The sequence below is a fragment of the Perognathus longimembris genome, chromosome 20 (genome assembly GCF_023159225.1).
Source record: "Perognathus longimembris pacificus isolate PPM17 chromosome 20, ASM2315922v1, whole genome shotgun sequence".
Classification (NCBI taxonomy): Eukaryota; Metazoa; Chordata; class Mammalia; order Rodentia; family Heteromyidae; genus Perognathus; species Perognathus longimembris.
The window spans coordinates 37021191-37038021 of NC_063180.1; the positions used below are offsets into that span (position 1 = coordinate 37021191).

General features: G+C 42.5%; 1 protein-coding gene and 1 long non-coding RNA gene across 3 annotated transcripts in view; both read right to left on the reverse strand.

Annotated features, from left to right (window-relative positions):
* The window catches only part of Igf1r (insulin like growth factor 1 receptor), a 224827-nt gene that overhangs the window by 118752 nt on the left and 89244 nt on the right, over window positions 1–16831 (reverse strand). The gene's annotated exons all lie outside the window — the stretch shown is intronic.
* LOC125368532 lies at window positions 1563–2441 on the reverse strand. Its single transcript, XR_007214241.1, has 2 exons — window positions 1868–2441; window positions 1563–1826 (listed from the first exon to the last, which is right to left on the reverse strand). It is a non-coding gene; the product is annotated as an uncharacterized LOC125368532 (long non-coding RNA).

Below are 16831 nucleotides of genomic sequence, written 5' to 3' on the forward strand. Positions count from 1 at the left end.
AAGCAATGAGTAAACTGTCCCACTAACACTATCTGCTGCCTCTGGGCAGAGCCCTGGCTCTGGGTATTTATTTTGATAGAGGTTCATTTATGCCCAAGACAATGTCCATCTTCTTTGTCCCATCACTAGCAGGAATCAGTGGCAAGAAGAGGACCAGGACTGTCCACCAGGTGGGGGGTGGGGAGGTGTCTCCTAATTCACATTCTGTTGGCCATAAAATAATGGGCCACAAATAAAGAGCTGCCAGACAAGGATATGAGGCAAGGGAATGGAAAGAGGAAGAGTGGGAGAATACAGGCATGGCATCCGATGTACATGTGTGAAAATGGAACCAAGTAAATTGAGGGAAAGGGCTTGGGACACATAGGGTGAGAACAAGAAAGGGGTGACGTTGATCAAGATAGATGGTACTCAAAAACTGACGTGTTGATGGGGCTGGGGATATGGCCTAGTGGCAAGAGTGCTTGCCTCGTATACATGAGGCCCTGGGTTCAATTCCCCAGCACCACATATATAGAAAGCGGCCAGAAGTGGCGCTGTGGCTCAAGTGGCAGAGTGCTAGCCTTGAGCAAAAAGAAGCCAGGGACAGTGCTCAGGCCCTGAGTCCAAGGCCCAGAACTGGCCAAAACAAAAAAAAAAAAAAAAAAAAAAAAAAACTGACGTGTTGAATTGAAATCTAAAGATAATAGAAGAAAATATTATTGTTGTTGTTATCTTTCCTAAAGGATACAAGGCAGGAAAGTAATACATTCAGCCCAACAGTTCTCACCTGATCATAGGTACGCTACCTTCATGGAAGTTTGGGCAGAGGGAACCCAACCTTCCCCCTTTAGGTAGCACAAGGAGGGAGAAGCAATCATGGCCCCAAGAGATGACAAAGCCTTCCCTTCTCCCATCTCACCCTCCCTCCTACTTCCCCCTACATAAAGGAAAAAAAAAAACCCACTGGGAAAATAAAAATAAATGTGATACGAATGGTCTTTGAACTTACTGACCTGGAAGAGGAATGGGGGTGGGGACATCTAATCTCAGTTACGGAAAATGAACGATATCTGGTAAAATAAACCCGGGCTACAGGGCTGCCAGTGAATGGAGTGGATTACCCAACGGCTGGGGTGATGCAAGCCCTCCTCATCCTGTGGGTCTCATTCATAAAAAGCCCCAGCAGCTGCAGGAACTGGGATTGGATTTGTGTCTGCAGTTTCCAAGACAGAATGAAAACAAGCAAAACAAAGAAGAGTGCTAAGATCCCATCCCCGAGTGTGTGCCCTCATCCTTGTGGAAGTCTGGAAGGGTCTCTAGGTTATGGGGGTCTCTTAGACTAGGCAGGTGGTAAGGCTTTGCAGGGTTGTTTGTTTGTCAGTGGCAGTTCTACTAGGAACACCCAGTGTGTTATTAAAGGAATTCCTGCCTGCTGAGTCATACTCCCTATCTTTCCCCTCCTTGTCATTTTATTAAAAAAAAAAAAAAATCAGAAAGGTTCTTCATTATTGGTAAAAGCAGGGACTGCCAACTTTGAAGTGCCATGACATTTCTAAAGGAGATTTCTTAAAATTGGCTGCTGGGGGGTGGGGGGCGCGGGTAGGGAATCATATTCAAATTTAATACAGTCTTCTAGAAATCATGACAGAAGGAACAACCTCAATTCTTAATATTCTTTCCCTCAGACTTATCAACAAAACAATAGTCACTAAGTTGCACCCTGGGAAAGTTCTCCCTGGTCCAATCCCCCGTTTTACAGCAACCTTGCCAGCCCAACATCTTCTACCCATTCCCCACCCAACTCCAAGACCCAGGGTGGCTTGGGTTTTGTCAAGTGACAAGCTCTGGGAGACAAGACCCTAGAATGGTCAGAAGTCATCAGAACTAATCAGGGGCTATCAAACTTTTTAACACAGCACCATTTTTCAAAGTAGGCCTGACCACAAAGGCATGTATGTACTCATGTCTTTCAGAGGAGAATAAGAGAAGGGGGGGGGGGAGAGAAAGTAAAAAAATAAAATCATTCTTGTTACCCTAATACCAAAGCCAGGCTTCTGGAGAATGGAGATAAAACCAATCTGTCCAAAGATGAGGTGAACTAGAATCTCTTCTAAAACAGCTAGCCGGCTACAGCCCCTTGTGCACAAATATGATACACCACCCCCCTCCCAAACATACACACACACAAAGCATCTACCTTTAATACCACCAGCCCCTCCTACGCAGCCACTCGTGTTAGTGGAAGATAGTGATGAAGATCTGTAAGCATTCACTTCTTTTGCACACTCCCTGGCATGCAGGCCTCCTCCCACCTCTGCTCAGGACTGACAGCCAAGGCAACAAGAACATACTTTGGAAGGACCCAAAGGATTCTTGTGAAATACACTGTCCCTGATTCAATCACCGTCATTCTATAACCCCTTCAAAGGCAAAAAATGTCAAGATAACAAGCTGAGAGCAAAAATAAACAAGCCTTATAGAAACGGTGCCACGCTTTGTAAAGAGCCTGGAATTCACAGTTGGGTGAACCTGGTCTGGGACCTGCTGGACATCCTGTGAAGAGTCTCCATGAGACCTGCAGGGCTTTCTGGGCCAGTGAACCTGCTTCACAGGTGAAGAAGTACCGATAGTGTTCATGAGGTACGCAGGGGATGCAGATATAGAGTAATTTTTGAGATCATCTGAGATTCCATTCCTCAACATCACCCTGACTTCCTGGGCCTGTGGGCATGGTCATCACCTGCAGACCTGGGAACTTCACTAAAGTAGAATAAAATTCACACTTGGCCACACAGATTTTTCCAACCCTTGCTAAGTATGTGACATTGAGCTAGATGGCTAGCCTATCTGTGCCTCCCTTTTTTCAGTTATATAATGGGTTACAGGAAAAAATAAAGGCAAACTCTCACTGAGCTGGGCACCAGTGGCTCACGCCTGTGGTCTTAACTACTTAGGAGGCTGAGATTTGAGCATCATGGTTCAAAGCCAGCTTGAGCGGGAAAGTCTGTAGGACTCTTATCTTCAATTAACCACCAAAAAGCCAGAAGTAGAACTGTGGCTTAAGTGATCCAGTGCTAGCCTTGAGCAAAAAAGCTAAGAGACAGCACGCAGGCCCTGAGTTCAAATACCAGTACACACACACACACACACACACACACACACACGGCTCAATCTGTATCTGTCAATAAACATGTGGCACACACAGGCTCTCTTTACAAAATAAGAGCCGGATCTGGAAGAGGCAACTAGAGGATCATAACCCAGGTGACACACATCATGCCAGGTCCCTTTTAAGGACCACCTTGGCACCTATCATCGTCTCATCTGGTGATAAAGTAGGTCTCCCTTGTATCTCCTGGAAGCACTCGGAGCCCAGAGGTGACTTGTGAGCAAAGGCAAACAAAGTTACTAAATAACAGCCCAACATCTGTCATCACAGATGAACTACTCTGTGCTGGGTGCTGACTATCCAAACACTGGACCTTTGGTTTGCCTTCCCCCTGAGTGGGCTTTAACACGGCCACCCCTGATGCCTGGGAGACGTGGCTCTAAAACAGGGCTCCCACTACAGCCCAGGGGCCCACAGAGCTTCAGGTTTGTCTCATATACAGCAGGGACAACAGGTGATTCCCTAAAATAAGAAAATATACCCTACCTTCAAGGAAAGCAGGTGCGATGTTTAGTGGCATGGCTGTTTTCTGGGAAGCCAGGGACCACAGACATGGTGGGGATACAAAATCCTGATATGCCTTTAACATCACTGCACCCGTGACCAAGGCAAAAACAAGTGCTTGCCCCCAGCCAGCCCAGGGTTGTAGCTTTGGGTGCCATTTGTACTCTCAGGACCCAACAGATTTTATACAAGATCAGGATGAACACATTAGACACACATCAGCTGGGCCTCTGGCTCAGCAACAGGCTCTGCTCTCAGGGCTTGAGAAATGTTAGGGGGGAAAAAAAAAGACAAAATAAGACCTCTGCTCCAGCAAAGTTTCCCCGGGGGGTGGAAGGGGTGGTGAGAAGAGGGAAACAGAGCAAGGAGAGGGGAAAGGGAGGAAAAAGAATGAGAATATATACAAAAGGGACAATCATTAAGTCAACCGAATCTGACGTTAGAAAATCCGTGTAAAGAAATCCCAATGGATGAATCCCGTAGTGAAACAAGCACCCACAGTGGCACACCCATGTTTTCCACGACAGCAGTCTCTGGCACCAAAGACGTGTCAATACCCAGGGGCTGCTGACTTGAGAAATGGTTAACTGAATAACGGTGGTTTGGAAGTGTCTTTTAAGAACAAGAAAAGAAAAAAAAAAAAAGGAAACCCACAAATGTTTAACTCAAGTCTACAGAACAAAGTCAAAATATGCTGGGTATGGTACCTCGCACCTGTAATCCTAGTACTAGGGAGGCAGAGAGCAGGACTATGATTTGAGGCCAGCCCCAGATGAAAAGTTATGGGAAACCCTATCTGATCCTATATTAAAAAAAAAAAAAAACTGGGCCTGGTGGTGCATGTTTGCTGTTCCAGTTACATGGTAATTAGGAGAATCAAAGTCTCAGTCAGTCCAGACAAAAAAACAAGAGACACTGCTCAAACACTAGAAGCAAAAATAAATAAAAGGATGGGGTTCAACCACAAATTCCCCCCAAAAAAACCTTAACACAGAATGCAGTTTCCTTTACATCTTTCCTTTTCCATTCTCTTACTCTGACTCATTTGAAATGTAAAGAAGTATTTACCTTTAAGCTACTCCTTACACAATCTATGGCTGCCACAATACGTAATCTCTCCATTATTTCTATTTCCCTAATTACCTTCCTTATTGAGTTTGAAGGCTAAGTATTATTATGAAACTTAGTCTAGATTTAAGTTCCCAAACATCAGCAAATCCAGCTTCTTCTTTGATCAGATACTGAGTGGGGATAAAGACTAAGATCCGTGCCTTTTGGTCCAAATCATGAGCACTGCTAACATGAGTGGTCAAATCAAAGCTCAGAAATGGAGAGGAAAGTCATGAATACTGATGTCTATTGGACAGTGTTGAAGGCTTGCATCCCACCCAGCACAGTAAGAAGAAAGAGATACAGGATATTTTGCTTCCAGAATATACTGGGAGCACTTTCCCAGTTTGGAAGCTTGCAAAGAATTAAGATCACTTGGCGTTTTCAAGTGAAAACTGCTGTGAATGAAGGGCTCTGAAATTATTCTGCCTTGAAACTCATGACTAATTTGGTAACAACCAAATAACAGCAAATATTTGTACAGCAGTTTCCAGAAGTTGTACTTGGATCACCTTACTTGGGAAACAGAACTTTTCATAGACAAATCAGAGCACTACTGCTCTAATGGAGACGGTCTGTCTGCTAATTAAGTTGCAAGTCCACTTTGTAAATAAAAACAGTAATAGGCCTATCCTGGAGAATCACTGCCCTGTGAACAAGATGCAAAGAGGGTACCAGTTTGCTTATCTCTGGTCTTGTATGTAACGGACCTGAGCACCCCTATGATGAACTCCACATAACTACCCAACACACCCATCCATTTTTACAGAAAATCATCACAGACCTGAAAAGCCCCTTGGGAGAACTACCTGAAACTATGGCCTTACCGTAGAGTTTATTTCTAACAGATCTAGAGGGGGTAAGGGGGATTGGTTGGCAACATCTTATAAACCTACAGCTCCTAGATATCAGCTTTCAGTCACTGAGCTGAGCTCAAAGGTACACATACACATGTGCATTGCCATTTTCAAATAGCATTTCCTTTCTCGAGAGAAATGCAAGGGGCGCTTGAGGTGAATCTTACAGAATCATCCAGATCAAGTGTTTTTCCCACCCTGCTTTAGCTTAAAAACTAAAATGTTACACCTGGTTTTGTGATATTTTTTTTCCCCCAAACCAAAGCTACTTCCATGATGGTAAAGAATGAGCATATGTTTTTCAGAATACTCCACCCTGAAGGGTATCGACTCAAGAGTTCTCCTCTGAAGAATGGAGTTTTACCTCCACTGAAATAAAAGGGTATTAATAAGGTTTGCTTCCTGCAGGCCTTCGAATATAAATTACAGGTGGATGCCAGTACCACAAACGAATTCAAGGATGTTCCTTTCATAAAACAGTATGCATCAGAGTGCATATTCTATACTATCAATATTTAGCAAGGCACACTATGACATTTGCTAATATTTCTGTCAAAATAATAGCATCTGAACTGCCTGCCACTTTAGCAGGCTACCCTCTTTGTCTGCTTTTGTATAAGAAGCATTGAGGTAACACTCTTTCTCCTTAAAGAAAAAAACAAAAATGTATTCTGACTGCCGCGAAAACCCACAGTAACTTGATTCTGTGACTTACAGGGCAGATCTAAGCCCAAACCCTGTGGTGATTAAGGAGGACGAGGTATTTGGTTACATGAAAGCTGGTTCTCCATAAATCCTGAAACATTCTAAGCTTCCGCTTCATTGCAAATGCTTAAAAATGCTTTTGAAATGGATGAGTTTGGCACTGGAGAGACACGATTTTTAGAAACTTACTCCCCTCCTCCCTGAAGACTTCTTCTATTAGTTATTTTGTAGGTGTCACTGATAAACACTTGGATTGGACAAAATAGATGTCTTTTTTTTTTAATGAAGAAACTTCTACATGTAAATGAACTCCAAATAGAATTTTACGATCAGATAGAAGAGGATGTGGGGGAACCACAGACAGTGCTATCTAACAGTGCCCATGAACTACAGGTTCCCTGAAGTGACCCTGGGGAAGAAACCAGCCTTTGTATCAGAGAAGAACAGAAAGGAGGGGTTAGGAATTGGGGTGGGAGGGGGAGAGGAGGATCCGTACAGTGATACACAACGGTAGACAAAGCTACATGTGTTTACAGAGTTTCCACACCTAGAAACTGCTGGTTCAAAAGCAGTGTTCAACTTGTGTTTGGACTTTCAAAACAGGCAACTCCTAGCAAAATGTCAACTCATGCTTAGTTCAAGTTTTGTGTTCGCATAGCATAGCCAAAGCTCCATTTTTCCACAAGAAAAACATAGTTAAGTTCAAGAGACCAACCAATAGTTAAGAAAAGTAACATTTAAAATCTGAGCTCTAGGAGTTGGGCCTCTCTGTACAGTTCCCACTTGGCAATATAACTAAATACTTCACACATGCACACACTCACACACACACACACACACACACTCTCTCTCTCTCTCTCTCTAATTTGAACTACCCATAATCATCTTAAAATGGTAACCTGGTAACAACAGCCCACTAAAATTTATCCTTTGAGGATAATGACCACACATCAATAATTTTCATTTCAAAAGCCTCTTTGTAAATAAATATAAAGATGTCAGACCAAAAGGCACATTAAAAAAAATAGATTTTACTAGCTGGGTGCCAGGAGCTCACGCCTGTAATCCTAGTCAGGAGGCTGACATCTGAAGATCACAGTCTGAAGCCAGCCTGGGCACACAAATCCCAGAGACTCTTATTCTAATTAACCAGCAAAAAGCCAGAAGTAGAGTTATGGCACAAGTGGTAGTGTGCCAGCCTTAAGCAAAACAAGGTAAGGAACTATGGCCAGACTCCAAGCCCCAGTACAAAAAGAAAAAAAAAGTGGGGTTAGCTGTTTAGTGTTATCTCCGACGGTCCCTTTACACACTTCTCTTAAATGACACAACAACAAAAAGTCCTTTCCAGCCAAGGGCATAGGTGTCCTCCTTCCCATTAACACTCTCAGCTCACTCAGGTCTCTTTCATCATGGCACACACAGCACTTCACCATGCCAAAGAAGCTGAGCTACATGACCCACAGGTGAGCAAGCACAACGCCTCTTCCACGGCCAACTGTTCTTCCTGCAGCCCCTCTCCTGTGCTCCTCCAGACCCCAAGTGGAAGAGGACATTAGGTTCTGTCTCCAAAGTCTGTACATGGCAAAAAGTCCATGAGCGGGAGGTATAGAGAAGTGAGTAGGTGCTCCGTGGCTCACATCTGTAGTCCTAGCTATTCAGGAGGCTGAGATCTGAGGACAGAGGTTCAAACCCAGCCCAGGTCAGAAAGTCCAGGAGATTTTTTTTTATCTCCAGTTAACCACCATAAAGTCAGAAGGAGATGTGTGGCTGAAGTGGTAGAGAATGCTAGCCTTGGGGGAGGGGGGGGAGGGGAACCTAAGGGGCAGTGCCAAGGCGCTCTTGAGTTCAAGCCCCAGTACCAGCACCATCAAACCCCAACAAATGAAAGACAATAAAAATGAAATGAGCAGTTAACAATGTGCCTTTCCTCTGGTTAAGTCACAGACATGAGCATGGGAAGGTGAGGTAGACCCAAGCAAAACAGGACCACTGTCAGCACACACACCCCTCCTTTTCCTCAGAGCTCCAGGAGCTCTGTCTTTCTATCTCCCTCTAATTTGCTTCTCCCCAGACATGTCCCTCTGCAAAGCCAAAGACCTTCTTTGGACCATGTAATGGCCCTTGGATTTCCAGCCACAATTTAAAACATATGCCCAGTATTTTTCCTTTCTAAACTCTTAAGATCATCATTCAATTTGAAATGGCTTCCCTACCTCCACCATGAAAAAAGTTCACCACAAAACTTTTAAGATATATTTCAAAAGTTCCACATAACTACACTGGAGAAATAGCACAGCATCTCTTCTATAAGGTACAAAAATGTTTAATTTTCCAATAAAAGACAACCACCTTCTCCAAAAGGAGGGTTTGGTATCAGGGAAAGGCAGGGCAAGGAGAAGAAGGGGAAAGATAAAGACACAAAGAAGATCTAGACCACAGCAGCAGCTGGAATCTGATATTTATTTTCTGTGATATACAACACAAGGAAAATGATAGTGGCGTAAGTTAAGAGTCTAAGATTTTTTTTAATTAAAAAAGGTAACCAGCTGACACCAAGGTTATAAACCCCAGGGTTCCAAATGGGCCAAAAAAAAAAAATCATAGGTGCAACAGTGCAAATCAGGAACAATGTGTTCTTGTAAACAGTGCAACGTGGTTTCTTGTTCTCTCAAAGATAAAGAAAGCCTGAGAAATAATAGAACTACTTACGCACAAGAGGGAAAGTTGGCAGAGGTGATGTGGGTCAGGTTTAAGGGTCTATTTGTTTTTCCACATTCTAGGAAGATAAATGAGCAGGAAAGGGAGCTGCAGGAGCTGGGACAAGTCAGCTCTCAATCCTGAGCCCATATGCTCCCTTCTGTCAGTATCCTTTGTAATAACCTGGGGTGGAGGGCGTGAGAAGCCCCCGCCCCAGGTGTCATCATTGCCATGCCCCACTGAGGAGGATAAAAGGGGATCCCGCCCTGGCAGGGCCTCAAGACTGCAGGTAGCCAGGGGATATAAGAAGGCAGGATTTCCGGGGGGAAGGAAGAGAGGCACAGGGAAAGCAAGGCGCCGGGAGATGCCTCGTGGAGCTGAGCAGGGCTCGGGTTCCCCTCAAGCCTGCGAGGAACCCGGGCCTGCGGACGGAGGAGGCCAAGCCCGAACCTGTGGACAGGAAAGGCCGAGCCAGGGCCTACAGATGGAGGTGGCCCGAACCCCCGGCCTGTGGACAGGGGAGGCCCAAGTCTGGGCCTGCAGAGAATGGAGACCAAAGCGGCCTAGCTCTGGGCGGGAAGGGAGGAGAGGCCTGCAGAGCCGAGGCCTGCTGAGAGCCAGAGGCCCAAGGAGAGCGGATGGAGAGGAACAGAGCAGAGCGGAGCAGAGCTGAGAGGAGCCTGAGGCCTGTGGGGAAAGTCAGAAGCCTGGTACCTGTTGAAGCCAGAGTGGACCTAGAGACCGGAGCAGAGGCCTGAAGAGACCAGAGGCCCCCGGAGAGCCACGTGGATAGGAGTCCATCAGAGAGGGGAGAGGCCTATGAAAAACAGAGGCCTGAGGAGAACAAGAGGCCTGCAGAGAGGCCTGTGGACAGGAGAAGCCTGTGGAAAGGAAAGAAACTCGACCCCTGGAGACTGCAACTGCTCCTAGCTCTGGGGTAGCCAGGGGCAAGGCAGTTGCAAACTGACTAATAAAACTCATTTGTCACCTTTAACAGTGATTGGTGGATTTTCTCACTCCCCAGAATACAACATCCTTTACCTTTGAAACCAAGGAGCCTCTCCACTATATCACTACTTTGAATTGAAAACTAGGTAAATTAACGTTAAACTGATTCCTGGGTGTGAAAATTCTTATTAGTCTTCATTAACCAAAATAGATGCTAACTAACTAAACCACAAGTGTGGAGAAAATGTAAAGAATGCATGTGATATACGCTTGCCTTGCTGTAAACCACACAGGTATGAGCTGAAGAGGAGGAGAGAGAAGGCATGTGTGTGTCTTTCAAATCTGCATATTACAGTAAGCCAGAGGGAGATAGCAAACAAACTCTACCACTTGGATCTATCTATAGTTCACATTCCAGACCTGTTGAATAAAGTTGAAATCCTTTTGTTGTTGTTGTTAGCCATGAGCTTTAAGCCCTTTGGCTTAAGACTAGGGCTCTACCACTTTGAGCCTCAGCCCACTTCCGAGGTCAAGACTCCTCTGAGCCTAAAGCTCATGACTACCAAAAAAGGATTTCAGATTTATTCAACAGGTCTGGGAAAGAAAATTAGGTTAAAGTTAAAAAACAGGGAAACTCTTCTAACAGCGCAAAGATTGATGCACTTCTATTCAGCCACTGCAATATGACAAGTCAAATGACATAAAAGGCTTCAGAGGAAGAAAAAAACCTGTCCTTGTTTGTAAATGACAAGTATAACCTAGGTAGAAAATCCCAAGAAACCTTCCAACTGAAGTGGTAAAACTGAGTCAAGCAAATAGTACTACCAGATATCTACTAAGTAAATAAAAGACATTAATTCGCCTAGGCATAACTCTAACCAAACACACATAGGACCTACCTATTGACAACTACAAAACACTGACAGTAAATAAGACCTGCCATGTTCAAGGAATGTAAGAATTTCTAGACTGAAGTTCATTATCCCCAAGCTGAGATGCAGGTGTATTGTGATTCATAGCAAAATCCTAGCAGAACTGCTTTAGGTATAAACAATGTTTTTCTCAAATTGATACAGAAAAACAAATGACTAATACAGCAAAAACCGTCCTGAAAAAGAACAACCTAGGGTCAGTTTATCTCATTCCAACATTGTTGATATAAATATACCACTCAAAATGTGTGGTATGGGCAGAGAAAGATCAGTGGAATAGACCAGTAAAGAATAGAATAGCCCCACACACAAAGAAATAAAAGTAAAAAGCCTCACAGAGATATCATGTCTAAGATGCATATATGCTCAAAATTCAGTTCAGTGAAAGAACAAATAGTCTTTCCTCAGAGAGGCAAGTCTCAACTCAAGTCTTGCTATATACATGTAAACTGAGGCTGCTGGGGAAGAGAGAAACTTTTTTTTTAATCTTTAGGAACTATCACAGGCAAAGAGTTCTTAGCCTAGAGAAATCACAAAAGGGAAAAGAAAACCGAATGGTTAGAGTTTCTACAAAATTAAAAACCTTTGCTCCTTGAAAGTCTGTGAGAAGATGAAATGATAAGCACAGACTGGGAAAAAGTGTTTACAAAGCATATATCAGACAAAGAAGTGGGATCTACAGAGAAACTCAGAAAAGTCAGCATTACAAAACAAACAACCCAATTAGAGCCAAAATACAGGAACAGATGCTTCACTGAGGGGCTATATAAATAGTAAACAAACACATGAAAAGGTGTTTGACATGATTAGTCACCAGGGAAATGCAAATTGAAACTACAATGAGATGTCACCCCATATCTATCAAAATGGTGTTTTAAAAAAGAGAGAAAGGAAGGAAGAAGATGCTAAATGTCACCCATACTTTGCCAAGGGACACAGAAAATGGCGCAGCAACCCTGCAGAACTGTTTGGCAGTTTCTTTTAAAATAAGTATGCAGACAAGCGCTAATGAGCCACACCTGTAATCCTAGCTACTCGGGAGACTGAGATCTGATGATCACAGCCCAAAGCTGGCCTGAATGGGAAAAGCCTGTAAGATTCTTATTTCCAATTAACCAGTAAAAAGCTGGAAACAGGAGGTGTGGCTCAACTGGTAGGGTGAAAAAATGCTGAGCAAGAGGCTCTGAATTCAAGCCTAAGTGCCTGCACAAAAATAAGCATACATGTACATACACAACATAGTAATTGAATCTGGACATTTTCTTTCATGGAAACGAAAAGTTACATCCACACATTTGAATGGTGTACTACATCCATACTATAGAACAATTCTTCCAAAATAAAAAGGAACAACTGATACACTCTATAACCTAGATGAATCTTCAAAGAAGTATGCTAAAAGAGAGGGGAAAAAAACAACCCAAGATGCCATTTGCAGAACCATCATAAAATGACATTTCAGAGTTGTCATTTTGTAACCAGGAGTTAAAGAAAGGAGAAAAGGAACAAGAAAATCAGGAAGTATGGCTATAAAAGGCAACATAAGGTCTTTGGGTTGATAAAATCTGTCTGGAGGTATTGCTAGCAATATCCAAGCTAGGACCATGTATCGCCTTTGTATAAAATATCCTACCAGGGAAGAAACTGAACTTGGGACTCTGTTGTTTCTTATAATTGCATGTGAGTGGACTGCATGGTTTGTTTTGGGGGTCTTGTTGTGTTTTTAACAAGACACCAAAGTATGCCAAGAAGTGAGTTAAAAGGCAGACTTGGAGCAGCCCAGGTACACAACTCTTTGCAAATCAGAGCCCCACCTTCCCCAGTGGGGACTGTTCATCAGGAGGTCACAGCCTCAGAGAGGTTCATTTTAACCTCTCTGTAAGAGAACCCTTCTTTAAGCTAAACTGCATTCTTAGCAAAACTCCTATTTTAGTCATACCAGTTTAGGATTATATACCATGATAAAAACTGCAAAGGAAGGACTCAACATAAGCAATCACAGCAATTAACACAAAAGAATTTCTAAGTCAATTACTGAGCAGCTTTCTGAGAGAACATGACTGCTTTAAACTAAAAGAATGTCATTCCAAGGCATGTTTATTAGGAGGTTGTTTGTAATACTAAAAAATTGGAAACAAATTACATATCTAATTTGGAGTGAGTAAAGACGTGTGTCCATCCTTCTAGAATGATATAATGCTTAAAAATAACAGAGTGAATGAAAGTCAAGGTAAACAAGCTGAAATAGAAGATATAAAGCAAAGGAATGGTCTTGAGTCTTCAAAACTACATATTAGGATATGTGCAATATATAATGTTACTAAATCAAACAGAATAGTTTTCAAACTACCTGCAACAAAGACTTCAGAGGAAAGGTGATGCAGTAAAACCAGAATGCACCAGTTAAGATTTCTATCAATCACAGAAGATTAAAATCTGCTTTCCACTTAATTCAACCTGGTTTAAAAAAAAATAAGTTTCATCATTTTATCCCCAGATGCATATATTCAAGTTGTTAATCCTAATTTGTCATGGAGAGTTTTGATCCTTCTTAAAAAAAAAAAAACTACACCAGTAACTCACAAACTCATGTCTCTCAATCTTATAGTTATCTGTTCAAATAGGTTTCAGAAATGCTGCTTAAAACACAAACAGGGGCTGGGGATATGGCCTAGTGGCAAGAGTGCCTGCCTCGGATACACGAGGCCCTAGGTTCGATTCCCCAGCACCACATATACAGAAAACGGCCAGAAGCGGCGCTGTGGCTCAAGTGGCAGAGTGCTAGCCTTGAGCGGGAAGAAGCCAGGGACAGTGCTCAGGCCCTGAGTCCAAGGCCCAGGACTGGCAAAAAAAAAAAAAAAAAAAAAAAACAGGAAAGGAGCAAGACAGTGAGCCTTGCACTTAGCTAGGAAAACTTTTTTTAAGCCACTGCATGAAAAGATACTGTGTAGATTTTAAGGTCTAAGAAATGTTAACTTAATTTCCCCTGAACTTATAATTTCCCAAAATGTTCAAATTATTCATCTAGTTCCATAAAGAAAAGCAATAGATGCAATGTAGGCTCAGTACTTGGCATTGGGCTTTCAATACTTCTAAACATATGCCAGGAAGATGCAAATAGCCATAGAACCTGCAAGATATAAGAAGTTCTGGGCAGTCTACTTGCCTGTCCTACAATCTTGTTGACAGTATTAAGTTACCAGGAAAGATGAGACACAGTCAACTCATTCCCATTCAAAATGCATCTGACAGTAAAAAAAAAAAAAAAGCACTAGTAAGGTCAGTTAAGTGGATCTAAGTAAGAGTGAGAAATCTGGTTTCACCTCTTATCAAACGTCTTCACCAGTTGTTTGGAAGTTCTCCATAAAAGACAGAATTTTCTAATGGCTTTAAACATTAGTGGCTGGAGGGGAGGGGGGGCATTGTTTCTAGCAAAAATGATTCAGCCAAGCATGGGTGGCTTACCTAGAACCCCAGTGACTCAAGAGGTTGACATCTGAGGACTGGCAAACAAACCTGAGAGACTCTTATCTCCAATTAACCACCAAAAAGCTGGAAGTGGAGCTATGGCTACAGTGGCAGAGCACCAGCCTTGAGCAAAAAAAAGCTAAAGGACAATGTCCAGGCCCTGATTTTCAACTAGGATCAGAAAAAGGTTTTTTAAAAAACTTTTTAATTAAAAAAAAAATCGGTTAAGTTCTTTCTATCCTCACCTTAATTCATCTCTATTGTTCAAAGAAGAAATTGAATCTATCTTACTAATATTAGAACTTTAAAACAAACTTTAGAATCATTTTTATCAAGCTCCAAATAAAATGCAGAAATAATAAGATTGTCTTGGAATTATACATTCATTTGCGGAGAAGAGATGCTGATCATATCCCAGCTTCTCACATAGAGAAACTGGCATCTTCCACATGATTGAAACCTTCTCTGTATTGCTCAGTAAGACGATGTAGATTTGCTGTAAATATGCCCTGTACCTTTCCTATTAGAATGACTCTTTGTTATCTGCATTATGTAATTAAAGAGAACTGCAGTTCTATGGCTGCCAAATACACTAAGCAATTCAATTAAGTTATCCATCTAAACTTTAAGGAGACTAGCCTGCCTGGGTGAATAGTGGGAACAATTTGTAATTAGCATGTTAATTTCATCTGTAAATAGGAAATTATAAAACCCTTCAAGGTGCTTAAGAGGGCTCCTCTATTCAGTCTGTTGTATAGTCACCTTAGTAACTGTAACAGTTTCACTTTAATATCTATTACTAATTTACCCTACAGGAGAAGTATTAAATAAAAGTGAAACATAGCAAAGTACTTGGCAAAGTTTCTGACACATAAGCATTTAAGAAAAATGAAAGTCTGTTACTTTCTTTCCAATAGGTTTATAGGAAGACCAACAATTCCAACAAGCCTCTGGCTCATTCTGGACCATGAACTTCATGAAGAGGACCAGTTAAAAGCAGACAGAGGTATCTAGATTTCCCACACAGGGCACTCCTGGAGCTGGACAGCCCAAGTCAAAGTGTTCTGGGGGTACCGTCTAGACTCCCACAGAGTCTGGAAAGAAAGAAAGCTGCTGCTAATTAGCTCATCCTCACTTTTCTTTGCCTGGGTTCCTCTGCCCACTTCACACACACACACACACACACACACACACACACACACACACACACACACACGTTTCCCTGGGACCTCTATACCATTGCCTTGCTCTCCTATTCCCTCTGCTGGACAGCTATGGTCGCCCCAAGGCCACAGCTCTGCAGACCAGATGTTCTCTTCCAGGAACTAGCTCAAGTTCAGTGCCAATGTCTTACCAAAGTCTGGCTGAAGAGAAAGGGATAGTTCTGTTTTTAATGATCAGCCTCAGAAAGGGCTTATAAAACAATACTCAGCTTAAGTAAGTAAAGTTTCACACTGGTTATCTTAAAACTCATAAAATAGTCAAGACTGCCACCTAGGAAATTAAGTTTAGCAACTGACTTGAACCACTCTGTGACTCAGTTTCCTCCTCAGTACTGTAGGAAAAGCAGCACTTAATCACCCAAGTTGAAATTACGCAAATTAATATGTGCAAAACCCTTAAAATGGTATGGAGCACAGAGCAGCAGTGGTATTTCTTGAAAAAAATTAAATTTAAAAAAACCTGCCTTAAACCTTAAGAGGGATTTTTTAAATCACACTTTTTAAAAGCAGAATTTTAGAATCAATTGCATTTTTTACAGTCATTATTAAACATGAGCTTGCTGCTATAGTCACTTGTGCTGAATTATATAACCAGAGAAAAACTTATTCTCTTGGGAATTTCCAGAACTCGGCAGCAGAGCCAAAATACACTGACCTTGAATACATTGTTCTTGAACAAAGGGGTTGTACTGCACATTGAATAGATGTTACTACTCCGTACTGAGCACCCAGCACCGAATGCTCCCAGGTTCAATTATCTGACAGTGATGCTACTAAGAATAATACATAATTTTTAATCTTATTTAAAATGTATTATGTGCTCCCAGGGTACTTAGGAGAAACTACTCTTCGACTCTACAGGGTTTGTGGGTCTATTCATCAGGAGAAAGACAGCTGGTTTGGGGGCTGCTGATGGGTTTTTCCATTGTTTGTAAAAGACAGAGAGCTATGCTTGTGCTCACCACTAGCCTAGCTACAGTCAGTCAGTGGAAGTCACTCCAGAAAGGTTGCCACCAGAGATCTGTGACTGCTCACCACCAACCAGCTTTCACTTTCAGCTACTACAGGCTGTTGCTGACCCCGGGTAAGGTAGCCCAGTGCAAGGCAAATATGTGAGGGACAGCTTGCCTCCTCATCAGCCAAAAGAAAAAAAGAAAGAAAAGGAGGGACCTGCTCAGAGCCATAAAAGCCAATCAGAGATGAACATATACCCTGACATCCCCACTAGATCTGAAG